The sequence below is a fragment of the Adiantum capillus-veneris genome, chromosome 27 (assembly GCF_014529385.1).
Source record: "Adiantum capillus-veneris isolate H3 chromosome 27, ASM1452938v2, whole genome shotgun sequence".
NCBI lineage: Eukaryota > Viridiplantae > Streptophyta > Polypodiopsida > Polypodiales > Pteridaceae > Adiantum > Adiantum capillus-veneris.
This window is the reverse complement of record NC_140957.1, coordinates 10,772,698-10,788,726: the sequence shown is the minus strand read 5'-3', so window position 1 is coordinate 10,788,726 and position 16,029 is coordinate 10,772,698. Positions and strand designations below refer to the sequence as shown.

Sequence of the window (16,029 nt, the reverse complement as noted above, 5' to 3'; positions counted from 1 at the left end):
AGGTCAAACCAAGAGATGTTGGTGAGCTTATTCTTGTAGTATATGAGCACTTATACAATCTAGAGGGGTTTGAACAAGAGGATAGTGGCAAGTGGTTCTAAGCTAGGGTTTACAACTCATCTACAACATGGACGACCAAAGGGGAAAAACCAAGAATGAAATAAGTGCCTTTGGTGTACACTCTTACCGAGTTGAGCAATTGACATTGAAGTACCTATCCATGCAAGGTGAGCACCTAGGAGAAACAAAAGAAAAGTGCCAATTATGGTTACACTCTATGTGCATACAAGAGAATTTTAAAGAAAGACATGTAGAGTAAAACTAGAGTTGATGGGTGCTTCAAGGAACAAATTTAGCATATGTGACATCAAAAGACACACCGGAATTGTGGCAACACTAAAAAGTAGTTTAGACTTTATGATGCATGGAAGGGTAATTTATGGTTGATGCTCGAATATGAGGCTTGGTGGGCACATATGCATAACCATCCAAGCTTGAATAAGAGATAAGGAGCAATGATAGCCATGTAAACCAGGTTGAGTAGTTCGAGGATAAATGGCCACTTACCAAAGAAAAGAGTTTCTAAGTGAAAGCCGGAGAGAAGCCATGTTCTAGTCATTACATGAGAGAGTAGCAACAACATGAGAGGTCCATACTTAGTTTTGGGAGCCAAAAAATATTGTTTTGCTCATAGATTTTGTAAACATATAAAATGCATGACTGAGGAGTCTTTTTTGGAGCTTCAACACATTTCAAATGCAGCAACAATAGTACATTTTCCTAATTCTAGATAGATAATTTTTTGCAACAACATGTTGAGCTCGAATACATGAACTTCTAGACCATTTAAAGGTAATCTCTTGTTTTTATATTTATACTTAGTTAAATATGTGCTTCGGATGGAAGTTATGGAAGAGAGGATAATTTGAGTTTTGTGTTTGCGTGCATGTGTCCTTGCATGCATGTTGATGAGGGTGTTGTGAATCACTTGACTTCAAAGAGGTGTGTGATAGTGCCAAGATCTAGTGTGAGTTCCCCCTTTTCAGTAATTGCTTGTGTGTTTTGGAGCTAGCCTAATGATGAGAAGCTACAATCCAATTTTCACATGTAAAGAGAACCCTGACAAGCGGCTAGCCAATTAAGTGTAGTGCATGTGTTCCCCTTTTGGTGCCCCTATAGAGGACTTCATTGATTCCTTGTTCATTGTAGAGTCAACATGATGATGGGAAGCTATGGCCCAATTTTGACTAACAAAAAGAACTTTGACGAGCAGCTAGCCAATTTTAAGTTGTATATATATTGTTGATGGCTCATTGTGTATGTAAGTGATGGACTATACAAATTTTCCTATTGTTGGTATAGGCACATAATGTGCATTGCTTTGATCTTAAATACACTTGGTATCATGGCTTTGTACATTGCTGCACTATGAAGGTATGGATAGTTGGAGCAACTAGTGCTCGTCCTCTTCATGGGAATACTCTTTATTCTTATTGGGATACTTCTCTATATCGGCTGGTGTTTTAATGGTTTCTGGTTTGCTCTATACATGCTATGGGCCATACTATGTCCTTGTGCTTACATAGCTGTTTGGAATGGGATGTGCTACTATAGTAACCATGCATGCTTGAGTCTTGGGGATTACTCTTGTAGCCCAACATGCTTAGTAGAAGCATGGTGAGGTGGAGGCTACCCTGGCATATTGCCACTTTCCTATTTAAGGTGAGGGATGTCTCCCTCACTTAGCTTTGTTTATTGTTTCTTGGATTTTTCCTTTTTTTTGGTTACTACAAGAGAGAGCATGTGTGTGGGAGAAGGACCTAATACTCTAAGAAAACAGTGTTTTGGTGGTTGATCTTATCAACATGGAGATTCTTAAAAATGTTTCATTTCCCAAGGAATTTTTCATTACATTGTTTACTGGTATTGATTACTAGCATAAAAGAAATCCTACTATGCTACACGCTATTTGTCATCTTGAAAATGCTATGTTGCTCATGCTTTGATTGGTTTTCTAAGTTTGATTAACCACACTTTTTTGAATATGATAAATAAATATTGTGGTTAATCAAACCAAAAAATCCTGCCCTTAATACTTTCAATGATAAAGTTGTAGTTTCAATCAAAGGAACTTCAATACATTTTTAATGCAATATTAGTTTTTGAAATAAGGATGATGTGCTTCTTGGCTACACGTACGACTCTCTCTCTCTCTAAAAACATTTGGTGAATGTATTATTTCTAAAGCAGAGCTTTGTTTTGGATTGCTTGACTGGGTAAAATGATTCGAAGGTATTTTTCCTAGCCACAATGATCATGGAATGGTGTTGTCTTATATAAATCTAAAATTTAAGATGATTCTTATGGTATTTTGATATTGTATGTGAACACCCACTCTAAAGTGTGCTAGCTTGGGGGTTTGTTCTCCATTTGCAAATGATGAGAATATCCTTTGTGGACCTTAGACTTTCCAAAGGGAGTGAAGATCCGACTTGATGGGTTCTTTCATATTGCATTTTTTTAATGCTAAAAACCATCACATATCTTATCCTTTCTTCAGTTTTTTGAGCATGCTTGGTTTTAAATCTCTTACTCCTTGCCAAATTATTTTCTAATACTGTACAAAATATTGCTTTTTCACTTATGTCTCTATTTGTACTTTGTCTCCATTGTGTGCTAATTTGGTTTATGACGGAATTTTTCTCTTCCAAAGTTCAACCTATGGAATCAATGAAAGAGGGATAACATAACCTTTGGATAACATTGCATGCTCCCTTCTTAATTCATATGATAAACCCAACAGTTCATCACATCAGTTTTATGCTACTTTGAACAAGAGGTATAGCCTAGAATGGAAACTTGCCTAATGGAAGTACAAATTTAAGTGCATGTGAGTGTTTTCCACTTCTCTTCAAAATTTGAATCTATGGAATCAATGAAATAGGGATAACATAAAATTTGGCTAGCATTGCATGCTCCATTCTCAAATCATATGATAAACCACATAGTTTATTATATCAATTACATGCTACTTTGTTGGATACTAGAATGGAAACTTGCCAATGGTAGTACAGATTTAAGTGCTATGTGTGTTTTCCACTTACATCAACTAGACCCAATTATGGATTATCTTTTCTCAAAAAACACAATCCAAAAATGAGAAATTGGTGCTCCCTTGGCTGGAAGTGTTACCGTATCTCTTTCCCTTATGAATGCATGCAGGCATTAGGAACTTTTTGTAGCTAGGCAACTACACTTTAGATTGACATGATAAAATTGGCACGTTCCACGAAGGTATGCTATGCTTTCATTGAAGGGAATAAGGCAAGGTCCTCTCTACCTTCTATATTATACATTCCCTAGTCTAGATTTCTTAGTGACCTTAAATTAAGTAATGTAGGATTTCTATCATTAAGACATTGAGGGATTAGTGTGAAGGGCTAGACATTAGGAATAAAAGTGATTAGAAAAGTATCAAGTATGTATTATTATTGCAAGTTCTCCCTAAAGTCCACATAGACCCCACACGCAGTCTCCACATGCACATTCCTTTTCAAAGTAGATGCTCATTCTTGCTTATGATGAGTAAGAAAAAATTCCATACCCCATTATTTTTTATATGTCTATATGCATAGCCAATTTGGCCGGCATATGTTTTGTTTGTCATATGAGGTGCGATTGCATGGCTATTGAAATTTTGGGTCATATACTTTGCATGAAGCTTTTCCTACAAATCCAGTTGTCATGCTTATATCTTTTGGCCACAAACAAGGCACCATTGCACACCTGTTTAGTCTAAATCTGTTGGCAATGTCTTTATGTGCTCAATAATGGGCTCACAACCTTTCTCTAATGCTATCTTGTCAAAATTTCCACATAGCCTTTGCAGCCAGTGGACTACATTAGTAGGCTCCTCCAAGGCACCGGGGCGACATAGACACTCTTCTTTGACATTTAATGGAGGGGTCTAGAAACTCAATATCTATTGGGCCACATTACATGGCACTATACACCCTCGTGGTTGGCATATATTTCATTCATCCTACATGTCTTCTTGATGTATAGCTAGCACACACACTATACTCTTCTTGTTTGTGCTCTCTATGAGAGATAAGGCCTCACTAAGCATCCTCAAGGGTCTCTTACACACACACACACACACACACACACACACACACACACACACACACACACACACACACACACACACACACACACACACACACACACACACACACAAATGAAATGAAATGAATAGCTAGCACACACACTATACTCTTCTTGTTTGTACTCTCTATGAGAGATAAGGCCTCACTAAGCATCCTCAAGGGTCTCTTACACACACACACACACACACACACACACACAAAGAAATGAAATGAAATGAAATGAATAGCTAGCACACACACTATACTCTTCTTGTTTGTACTCTCTATGAGAGATAAGGCCTCAGTAAGCATCCTCAAGGGTCTCTTACACACACACACACACACACACACACACACACACACACACACACACACACACACACACACACACACACACACACACACACACACACACACACACACACACACACACAAATGAAACGAAATGGTATATCAACATCTTCAAAAGGCCAAAGCGATCTATGAGAACGAAAAGTTACAATGTGGTGGATTATATACAAAGTCTGGGTGACAAAATAAAAATACTATGGAATCCTAAGTTGCTAGATGTGAAATAAGTAGCTAGGTGGGATTGTGTAGGATATGAGTCTGGGGGGTAGCGAATGGGGGGCTAATACAACACAATGTGGAAAGAGCTAAATCACAGGAGATCCAGCATCGGTCGCGCTGGCGGATCTCATCAATCTCCTCCATGGTTAGTAGTCTAACCTGGGGTCGTGCATGTCGGGCCAAAGTGACCCGAATCCTTTGATGCATCTTTCGTTGATGCTCAGTAGTCCTCCAGAGTCGTGGGCGTCTGGATCTCCCCAACTCGGTCGCTCGGTCGATCAGCGTGCCTCTGGTGCGAGGAGAATGTGGGCTCTGCTGCGGTAGTAGCTCCTCCGGTTGTCTAGTGTCTACTCTAAATGCGTCTATGATCCATCGTCTCTGAGACTGGCTAGCCTCTCCTCTCACCAAGCTCTCTTTGTGTCTACGTAGCTCGAGCAAAAACAAACCCATGCATCTTTGGTCCTCGTATCCCATAACTCTAGAGAGTGGCCCAAAGCCCTCTCTCAATAAGCAGTGGAAGCGGCCTCGTATCTCATAGTAGACCACGTAGTGGCAGGTGTAGTGCAAATATGTCTCACGCTCCATGTGACTTAGGGGACATGTCCTCACCTCTGCTCGTACTCCGCAGTATCTCCCAGTCTCGACCCGAAGCTGGTGTGAAGATGTACGTAATGACCAATAGCACATCGTATCACATGAGACAAGTGGGTGTCCATGTATCTGAGTCTCTCACAAAGCCATCCTCCGTATGCTAGAGAAGATGCTCTGTGTAGAAAGCCAACTTCATGCCCACCTCCTATGCTGGTTGTATCCATGTCCTCCTCGGGTTTAGCTGAGTCAGGTCCTGGCGGATGAGCCTGTTGATCTCGGACTGTGTGAGAATCAAAGAGGGTGCATCCAATGAGTACTGCAAGGGGGGCAATCAATCTATGTTGAACCCATGTGCTTGAAACCATGATGTCATCTCCTCATACCAACATGTTGTATCTCCCTAAATGGCTAGCTATCGAGAGGACTCAAGTGCTAGGCGGCCATATCTATCTCTGGGAAGTTCCCACACGCGGTGTATGAGGGAGATTGACCTGGTGAGCGCCTCAACCACTGGTGGGGGGCAGCTATCTCTGCTCGGATAATGTCACGTGGTACTGAAACCTTGTCTCTAATAAGCCGTAAAATCATAGAGACTAGAGGCTTCTCCATGTCCCCCCATCCATCAGAGTGACCCGACCTCCCATGATGATCCAATGAAGGTCCACGTATCTTAGCTCCATAGAGCAATGCGAAAGCCACCTAAGTGTCAAAGAGCCAAATTTGCTTTGTGCGAGGCTCCTGAAACTAAACCTGTGAACACATCCTCTCCAATGTACCTAATGTTGCATGGGCTCTGGTTAGTCTAGTCTATGTTGCTCTCCTCACCGAAAATGTTGGTCCACTAAAGACCACCCAAGGTAAGTGTAAGCATTTGTATACTCCACTGTCTCCTGGCCACATGTGAATGCGGGTGCTGACCTCTCTCAATATAGTTAGAAACCTCATCTATATACATACCAAATAGAGTAGGAGAGAGCGGGTAACCTTGCTTCATTCCAATAGTGGAGTGGACCAGTGTAGATAGAACCTCTGAGGTGCATACATGCCCCACTACTGACCTGTATAATGCCATGATCCCCCCAATGAGCTGTGTAAGTACTCCCATCTCCTGTAGTTTGTGCATCAATCTAGCTAAAAGTATCGTGTCAAATGCTTTGCGGAAGTTCACAAAGCTACAATATATCCGTCTACCATCTCAATAATGGCTATGAGTGTCATGATATGGTCAAGAGTAGAAAAACCTCTCCTAAACCTTGCCTACCTGGCTATGCGTATCCCCTCTTTGCCTATCTACTCAACTATTGCACAAGAATGGATGCATATAACTGTGCCAATGTGTGTCCAATCATGATAGTGCGATAATTCCCAGGCTCCATAGGGTCTTCTGACTTGAAGATAGGTACAACACTAGATAAGCTCCAAGTATCAGGCAAGACCTCACACATGGCACGGTTGAACAACTGCTAGGAGATCTCTAGCATGCATGAAATGCTGAGCCACTAAGCCATCATGATCATATACTCTCCCAATCCTGATCTTGTCAATGGCCTTCTTTACTATCTCAGTGGTGAAAAAAGCACATGTGTGTGGGCATGGATCGAGAGGGGGGGGGTTGTCGGTTGTCCAAGAACTGTGTACAAAGGTGATGCGTATTGGCCCCAAGCCTCCGTAAAGGTAATGGCCAAGGGGGGTACTTCTCATGAAAGAGTCGTCATGCCTCACGTGAATTTAACTCATGAATAGCTGAGAGAGAGAGAGAGAGAGAGAGAGAGAGAGAGAGAGAGAGAGAGAGAGAGAGAGAGAGAGAGTCTAGGTACCAAAGCAAATTGATTAAGAGGGGGCAAATGGGTGGAGACAATGGCTATCTCTCCCTTTTCCCTCTTTCCTCAAGGAAAATGGGGTTTCTACACTATTTCATCTTTAAAACTCAAGAGTTCTAGTGAGTAATTTCAATATTCAATTCCCCCCTGCCCCCCCCTATTGAATACGTTTCTTTGAGCTCAACACTTTGGAGTTTTAAGAATGACAAGATATCTTAAGAGCATATTAGATTATCAACTGAGACACAATAGGGTGTATGTACAAATGACATCACCTCACAAACATTTGTTATTTGTGACCATGGTCCATACAAAAATTCATTTGTTCCCTATATCCTACTGAAGATTCACTATAGCAAATCCTACTACAATTGGTAAGGAGAATTTTTTTTTGCATAACCACAAACACTCATTACTTAGAGCTCTATTTCTTTTCATAAGCAATGGAGGAGGGAAAAAGTCTTCATTTTATTTCCAATAGATTGAGGGGCTTTTCATGGTTCATTGTTTGATCCCTTTACCTTTCTTCCCACCCATCAATGTCATGCAACGCTCTCTCTTAAGTTTTTTTTTTTGGTCAAATTCACACACAACATGCATGTACTATGAGAGAAAAGATAATAGTGGTTGAGAGCATGATCGTCGCTACTCTCTTTTAAGGGTTGTAGATGCCTACTACCTTCAAGCCTAGTGTCATTACTTCCATCTTCCACACTCCACAACCAATGTTCTCTAATCTTGCTTTCACTTATCTCCATTTTTTGCTACAAACTTATGTTTAAGTTTAGAGTGGCATCTCCACCCCCTTCAACGTGCCATCGTTATCTTGCCACAAAGCCATCCTTATGATATGCCATAAAAACCATCATATATTGACTACAAGCACTATGCACGATGCTAAAATCGTTGTCCTAGACATCATCCTTATGCATATATGCACCACCTTTCTCTTCTTTATATAGGTTTTTTACCCCATTTGAAACAAATTTGATACCACTCTAAGCAAGATAGAAACCACCCAACTTCAGAATAAATATGTTCATACTTGGTAGAGTTACTACATTCCTTCAAAAAAAGTCTTTTAGGAAATATAAGAAGAGCAAATTCTTATCACGCAAGAAAAGAATTCAATGGAAGACAACTAAGATGACCAAGATAGAAATAATGATTGTAAAAAATTCGGTACCATAACACTGGTTCCACCCCTGTGGCTTAAGGCTCATGTGTTGGCCCCCACATGAAGAGTTAAATCCTTAAGGATTTTTTACTTTTGTATCCCTTTATGTCCAAATCTTATAACAAGGGCTAAGTCCCAAACCTAGGCAATAACCTACTAATATTTATAGGTAAGAAAGTCTTAAGGCTTCAGCCCCTCTGATAATTAAATCCCAAGTGTTTGATGTCGCTTCCATAAAAAAGTACCACATCATATAAGATACCTACATTAAAAGAACATCCAAAATTAGTGCTAGTGTCAATCACACATTTTGTTGCTACCCGAACTATAGTAGTAAACTTAGGCTCTAAAGTTTGAAATAATTTATGTCATCTTTTTTAGATGGTGAAGTATAAGGGCATGCTAGCTTGACCCTCCTCGTCACTTTCTTGCCCACTATGGCCAAATATTTGATGGCCTGGCAAGTCCCTCGGGCCAATGCAAGACAAAAATTCCACTCTATCAAGGATCTAGCCATAAGCTCATAGCAACCCAATCCACTCATAGCAGCCCAATCCACAGCAATCCCGTTTGTCTAAGAAGAAGCCAAGGCCCCCCCCTTCTTCCAGGCCCCTTCTTCCAACAACTTGTGGGAGTATGTGTAACACCCACCCTTATCCAAGCACCACCCTATAAGGCAAAAGACTCATTAAGGATAGGCCTATTGCCTTACGTTATTGAGAATAGTGAGATCAAGTATGATCTAACGCCGTGTTTTCTCCATATGATCAACGATAATTTGATCGATTTCTGATCTCTTCAATTTGATAGATTCCCATACTTAAAAAAAAAAAAACCAATTTATGTACTTCTTCAAAGCTACAAAGGCATCATACGAAGATGATGTGCACGCAAAATGTATGGCAAGCTTATTACATTTTGTTTTAGCAAATTCAATTGGAATAATGTTCAACTTCTCTTTCTAGAGATATCGCATAGAAAACTTACAATTGAAGGGTGTTTTTAAGAGAAAGCTCCATATTATCTATCAGGCTTTTGTAAAGCATAAATGTCCGATTTTTCCAAAGGTGTAGGTTCAATTCTTACAACATCCACAGGATACTTGTCTTTTGACACTCTACACCATTGTTGAGACTAAGGAGATCATTCATGTATATGTAGGAGTAAATAAATCCTTCTAGAGTTTTAAAAACGTGTTTGTTGGCAACTGGTTTAAAATACCATTTGTCTTCAAAGTAAGACGACCAAAGATTGCACATGGCATATAGACAAGAGAAGCCAATTGATATCCTTAAAAGTTTATGAAACAAGTTTCTCATAAATGTTTAGTATTGCGTTCTAGAATCTGTTGAGATATGGCTAATGAGTTTTTGATAAGGCCATAATGGCAAGGTGCTTTGTGTCTATGAGATTTATCAATCTAGTTTACCTTTTGCAAAAGGTCACACCAATTATTTTGCAATTTACATTTAATAAACCAACATCCCCTTTTATAGATCACAACATTGTGTGTTTCAAGAGTAAAAAAACGAGTTATTTTCTTTGCAGAATTTATTAGCACCTCAATGGCATTTTCTACAAGCCACAAGGGTTATAGTGAATCTCTAATAAGTCTTTATAAATGTTCTACTTGCTTAAAACTCAAGAAGTATCAGTTAATGCACCTTGAAATACTTTTGTGTGATGTTTCCAAACACACAATCAGATGCAATAGAAATTGATCATATGAGTTGTTTGAGATCATAACCTCCATAATATCCATACATGAGAAGCAATGTTGTTGAAATACTAAGTTAGCCTAACAAATCTAGAATACTCACACTTAGGATATATTTTATATAAGAGGTATATTCCCACCCAAAGATAATTGTAGATATCATACTTGTAGTATAAAAAATAACACAAAATGCTTCCTCTATAATGTCCATTGATTTCATTATACCCAACAGTTTGTTTACAAAATAGTAGTGAACAAACATCTTTCTAACTTTGGAATCTTAGCTCTATAGAATCCTTTCCAAGTTGGTCCAATAACTACCTCACAATGACCAAGCCAACTTCAAAAGTCCAACAGATGACTTACAATAAGTGCTCTCCTTTTCCCCAATTAGTAAATTATCTGCCTTTGCTCCAGAAACATTAGAACTAGAAGCCACAGTTGGATTGAGAAATGAGGAAAAAGAGCTAGGAGTCGTCATTAAACAATTAGGCCTCTTTCAGGACGAGGTTGATTCTTCTTGTACATAGGGATTTAATAAAGAGTTATCCAATTCCACCTCTTCAAAGTTGTTTAAGTAGTCAAAATAGTACCAAGGGTATCAGCTTGAAGCTACTTCAAGATGTTCATCATAAGATTTTTGAGCTAACAACACTAGCTTTGCATGACCTTAAAGAGCAAGTGAGAGTTAGGTAAAGCTATGTGGACTTGTCATGAAACACAAGGTCCAAATGAGTACCACACTACATGGTCAAAGCATACAATGCTTAAGTCACAACTTTCTTTGGAGTCCACAAACTTCACAATTAATAAAGGCCTACTATACACATTCCAAATAGTATCTGAGTAGTAAATAGGTCACTATTAGAAGAACACTTAACCACATCCAAAAAGTTCATGCTATAAGAGCCGTAACCAACTCTCTTCGGTCTAGGTGTTGCACACCTTTCAAGTTGCAGCCTTCTTGCATAGAGCGATGTAAACCAACCAAAAAGAAAGTTTTTCTTTGCATGGGACATAAAGACTCTTATTCAAGAGTGTCTAGAGCATATGGTCTAGTCCTGCAACCTCCATTTCGTTCTTTTTATGGGATGGAAAAGGAAAAGCTTTTGAGATTTTTGAAACCGTTTCTAAGAGGGTTGATTCTCTCATGGTGCACAAGGAGTACAAAAACTTTTGACTCCTCAAGAGCAAATATATGTCAAGAAGTAGGTAATATAAGAAGAATGCATGAAAAAACAAAGACACAAATAAGTCCACTGTTTTTAGTGAGGCAAGCCAATTCAAGATCAAAAGAGCAAAGACAACAAGCTCCTTCGAATGAGATTTTCAATAATATAGATTTTAGCTAAGCAAATCTTTGATATCTGACAAGCTTTTATTATCTATTGAAGCTAACAATTTAACCCAATCGTTTAAAATCGACAAAAAAGTATGCATATCTTTGATGGCTAGCTTGACATCCGACAAGCTTTTATCTATTGAAGCTAATAATTGGACCCAATCGCTTAAAATCAACAAAAAAGTGAGCAAATTCCTGGATCCAGTTTTATTGGAGAGAGCGCACGAGAGAGAAAGGTCCTAGCTTGCCCTCGCAGGGTTGCGACTATGTTTCGGCCATTGTGGCACGTATGTTGCCCAAGGCATAAGGGGCATGCTGACTTGACGTCGACAAGCTAACTGTCTGTCTAGGGTTCCAAACTTGCTAAGATCCTTTGGAGAATTATTTTGGATCCCAATTGTTTCCTTTTCCCTTGGGAAATACTGACATTTTTTACTTCCTAAGCAAGCATCCAACTCGTAAGCGCAACGACCCACTTGCAAGGGTGGCGCTCTTACCAATTGTGTCAACTTCTTAATATTCCTCATCATTTGTTTTCATTTCTAACAAAGGTTTCATCTCAAATTGATTATTTAGAGATCCCAATATATATTTAAATTGTGGAGGCCAAGATCTTTTTACAAGTATCCTCATCATTAATAAATGTGAGTATGTATTGACCGATTTTAGACAATATATATCCATCACATGGTCCGAGCTATTACCTATTGAAGCTAATAATTGACCCGATCACTTAAAACAACAAAAAGGCAAGAGATCCAAATAGATATTTTGGTGCTCTTTTTTACCAACATCATCATCATTAATAAAGGTGATTACATATTGGACGACTTTAGACGATATATATCCACCATGTGGTCCAAACTACTAGATAGTATCAAATTTTGCAAACAAAAAGTAGCAACATTAGATTACTAAGTTCTCTAGGGTAGATTTTTTATACTTCTTGAGCCTTATGTGGATATAGGGTCTCTTTTTGTTGGGGGTCAATTCTTATCCTAGCAATCAAACTTGCAAGGGGCATCATGAACCAGAAATACTTACAATACAAAGCTAAGCTTAGAAGGCTTTCCGAAATCAGAAAGAAATGGAAATGTTGCAACTTAATCATCATCCAAACATTTATTAAGGTAATAGGGATGTGTGCAAAAAGACCCACCAAGGTAGCTTATGTTACTATACTCAAATTAGGTAAAGAAAACAAGAGCTATGATTCTCGGACAAGGTCTTAAGAGTAAATTGTGTTTTTTGTATATAACTACCATTCAATATCAACAACGGAAACTGTTCAAAGCAGACATAGCTTCCTTAATGGAAAAGAAACATGTACAGAGTCTCTATTTCCATTGGAAGTTTATACATAATTTACAGTACAGAGGGCAGACACAACTATTTGGTTTGTAGCAAACCAGTATTAATGCAATTGATAAAACATAAAAGCATCTTCGTAGAATTTTCAAGCAAAACACCACAAAGAAAGAGAAGGAAAGATCGTGCATCCATGAGCAGAGAAAAACCTATTGATTACTCAATTGTTGGTATTCCAGGTGTCACCCAAGGGTGTTTACTTTTAAGCTTTTTAGCAAATTTTACTTATTTATTTACATATTTAGTTTAGACAATCAATAAGTAAATGCCATAATAGTATTCCTTCTAGCATCTTACTCTCCCAAACGATTTTGCTATCATCACCACTAGAGTAGTCCCCAGTCATCAAGTTGACTTTAGAGTTGTCTGAGTCATTATCCAAACCAAAGCCTCATTTCTAAGGTTTTGTTCACCACATTGTGGAAATGTCATGATTCCTATTTCTAGTAATATAATATATGTTCTTACAAGATCAAGTCCTTTCACATGGGTTCAACGACTCTTTCTGAAATTTTTGAAAAACAGGAAACAGTCAGATGGATTTTCCAATCCCAAAGATTTCATACCAGATCTCGTTGTTAACAACCTACCAGTCTCTGAGTCCCAGGAAATCCCAATAGCCAAGCAGCAAAAAATCAGTCAAACCAAGTTTTCCAAAAAACAGAACCTATTCTCTAGAGTCTATACCCATACAAGCATCCTTTTCACCGATACATTTGACCAACCAAAGATGTGTGAATCGTTAGTACCAGAAACAACACAAACAATCAAGAACCATTCGGGATTTCATAACCAGATCAGGAGAGGTCCATAGCCAATTTCATGTCAGATTGGAAAAATCTACAACTTGTAAAAGCTTATGCGGAACGAATCCAAAGTGATTTCATTATTTCAGATCTTTCCTAAGTCACTAGGGTTAGTTAACCCAAGTAGTATGCTTAGAATCCCCCTGTACAACAATATATATATCAGAACAGCTCAAAGCTTCAAGGTCATCAATATTTTTTTTTTCAACACACCATAGGGCCCAGAGGGGGAGGTGCTTATATTAGCCATGAAGCGTGGTCGGGCCAGGGCCGCGTACCATCGGGCAAGAGCCATGCGTAGGCATCACCATGGCCACCTAATTGATGCACCACATGTACTGGGAATGGCGGAGAGAACTTGTAGCAACAAGCTAGAAAGCTCCTCCTCAGGTGACCCACCCCAGGAGGAGGATGCACTTGAGTGTTCAAGGGCAATAGCCCTAGCAAAGTGAACACCAGGTGAGCACAACTCAACGGGGGATTTGAACCCACAACCTGTAGGTTGAGAAGCCAAAGCCTTACCGTTAGACCAACTCTTTGGGGACCAAGGTCATCAATATTGCAATACGTTGCATAGACAAGTCCTCACACACAAGTCAGCCCAAGCTTTTCAACAGTTTTTCCTTGACCATAGGCCTTACATAAGTCAAAAGTTTCTCCTAACTCTCCCGTCTGATGGTCTGGTTGATCCAGAAATGAAACAGAATATAGAATACTTCAATACCAATATTCCAGAAGGAAGATGATCAATTCAGAATTTAACTGGTGCTTTTCCATCTTAAACAGAAAACAATTAAGCTTTATTAATCCAGTATTTCAATTATTCACTTTACTACCCTCAATGCCCAAGATCCCCAGACCATTTTTTCCGATCATTATCAACTGATTCAAAACATCCTAGGCTTCATGTTATCCAAACTCTTTGTAGTATTAGAATTACTCTTCCACAATACAAGTTTCATCAACCAAAGTTTCTCAATTAGCCATGTTGAACTGTTTAGTGTCCATACTTCTACATCAAATGAAAATATAGAAGACTTGAGCGACTTTTTTCTCCATACTCCCATGGATTTCACACGAAGGGTAACTCCTCATAACACAAAAGAAAGCCACCTTATTAAATAAGGTGACCGAAATCCTGCCAGAGCAGTCATGGTTGCCGCACTATCTCAAAGTGGTTAACATCTATGATGAAGAGAGTCATTTTCCTCATAATTATAACACTCTCATAATTGCCTATTCAAACCAATGCAAGAAAAAGGCCATCAAGCCCTTTGAAACATCACTTCTCAATTTCCTATGGACAATTTCACATTAGAGTTTTCGATTATCAGGTTATGGTTTGGTTGATCATTTGCTACAAGAATAGGATAGCAAAATAAAACATTTTTACACATTTTGCATAACAAGAACTCTCCTAACCTGGTTGTAGGGGGACGGAGAGGCAGCTGCTACAAGAGGTAACTCTGCCAACACACACTCAGAAAATACACACCCACAGACTAAGTGAGATCTCTCACCTCGTTTATATAGCTCTGGCCTGTAGATTGGACTAGCACGATGACTAGGGGTTGCAACCAAACGAAACAGCATGCCTGCTCGCACAAGAGTTTTAGGGGATGCACAATCGGCCAGTAAATCCACATGCAGTGTCATAACACTGGTTATGGCCAAAGGACAAATAACTAGGTACCAGTTCAGCCACTAAAAGTTAAAAGCCTTAAAGGCTATTTAAGTTTACACCCCTTTATGTCCAAATCTATAACAAACACTTAATGTTCAAATTTATAAACAAAAGGCCCATACCTGGGAGACAGCCTACTAATTTTTAGAGTTTAAAAAGCCTTAAAGCTTTAAACCCTCTGTTAATTTTATCCCCAGAGTTGGCTCCCCTTTCCAAAACAACCTCCCTTGAAAGCACACTTCACAATCGGTGATAGTATCAATCAAACATTGTTTTTATCACATATAATTGTTTGCAAGTGTCATCTTAATGGGATGGTGGCCCATAAGGTCATACAAGCTTCACCTTCCCTATTGCTGTGGCTCAATATGGCCAAATATTTGATTGACTGGCAGCCCCTTAGTCCAGGTGCAACGAAACAAATCCCCTCTATCATAGCCATAAGCTAATAGGGGCCAGTCCTTTAAGGCAAGTCCCTTGTCCGATAAGTCAAAGCCCCTTTCTTCAAAGAGAGAGAAAGAAAATGAAATGAAATGTTATATTAACGTCTTCAAAAGGCCAAAGTGACCTATGAGACTAGAAAGTTACAATGTGGTGGATCTGATACAAAGTCTGAGTAACAAAATAAAAATACTAAGCAGCTAGCTGGAATTGTGTAGAATATGAGTGGGGGGTGTGACACGAATGGGGAGTTAATACAACACAATGTAGGTGTATCCTCAGAAAGAGCTAAATCATAGGAGATTCAGCATCGGTCGTTGGAGGATCTCATCAATCTCCTCCATGGTCAGTAGTTTGATAGGTTG

General features: G+C 39.1%; 1 protein-coding gene across 1 annotated transcript in view; it reads right to left on the bottom strand.

Annotated features, from left to right (window-relative positions):
- Positions 1-14,853: 14,853 nt before the first annotated feature.
- Positions 14,854-16,029, bottom strand: part of LOC147421501 (Prefoldin chaperone subunit family protein) — a 96,918-nt gene continuing 95,742 nt past the window's right edge. Inside the window, exon 10 of the mRNA XM_086502432.1 lies at positions 14,854-15,134. The gene's annotated coding sequence lies outside the window, so the exon portion shown is untranslated. The remainder of the gene's footprint in view (positions 15,135-16,029) is intronic.